This window comes from Phytophthora infestans, genomic scaffold (assembly GCF_000142945.1).
Source record: "Phytophthora infestans T30-4 supercont1.27 genomic scaffold, whole genome shotgun sequence".
Taxonomy (NCBI): Eukaryota; Oomycota; class Peronosporomycetes; order Peronosporales; family Peronosporaceae; genus Phytophthora; species Phytophthora infestans.
The window spans coordinates 1,148,776-1,149,895 of NW_003303732.1; positions in this window are offsets into that span (position 1 = coordinate 1,148,776).

Sequence of the window (1,120 nt, forward strand, 5' to 3'; positions counted from 1 at the left end):
AAGACGTCGACTGCGCTGGAGCAAGAGCACAGATGCTTTGACAGCATCAAGCAGTCTCAAGAGCCCTGTCCTGCTCTGCCGACGAGACGAAGCGTTTAGCGTCGTCTGCGATGCCTCCGATTACGCATCGGGTGTGCATTGCTGCAGACGACACGGCTGACAGAACGAGTCATCTCATCCAGTCCAGGCAGCTCAAAGCGCCGAGCGGAACTACCCTGTCATGACAAGGAGCTCCTGGCAATGAAATATGCCCTTGTGAAGTTCCGTGTTCACCTTCTGGGCTCTACGCCCTTTGTGATCTACACAGACACGCGTCCTTGAGGACGGCGACTAACTCGTCTCACCTCTCCCAACGGATGGCGAGGTGGCTGTCCTTCTTCGCGGAATATAACTTCCGCGTCGAGTACAAGCCGGGCAAGCTCAACGTGCTTGCGGACGCCCTCTCTAGGCGTCCCGACTATGAGTTGGCCCACATCACGCGGGTGACAACGGATCTATATGATCGGATACGCATGGCGTATCGGGACGATGAGGCTGTCGCGCCTATCGTCAAGTTCCTTAAGGCCGGAACGAGCGCGAAGTCCGACTGGCTCTCGTCGCGACAGCGCTCACGGCTCCACCGATATGAGTTGAAGGAGGGCCTCCTCTATTATCGGGTGGAGCCCACTGATCCTCCACGGGTGGTTGTACCCAACGACGAGGATCTGAAGTTCGACATCCTCGCGGAGGCGCATGACGCGCCCTCCAGCGGCCACTTGGGCCGCGAGAAGACCTTTCTGTCGGTCTCTCAGTCCTTCTGGTGGACCCACATGTACAAGTGGGTCGCCCGGTACGTCAAGACATGTGAAACATGTCAGCGGGTTAAACCCGCAGGGCACTCTTCGGCTCCACTACAGAGCCTGCCCGTACCGGCTGATTGTTGGAAGTCGATGAGTCTTGACTTCATCTTTGGGCTTCCCGCCGACGGACACGGCAACACCGGAATTTTGGTGTTCGTGTGTCGGCTGAGCAAGATGGTACATCTTGCTCCAGTTCCCGTCACTGTGACGGGCGAACAAACCGCAAGGTTGTTCGTCGTAGGGGTGTTCCGCTATCACGGTCTCCCGGAGACGATTGTGAA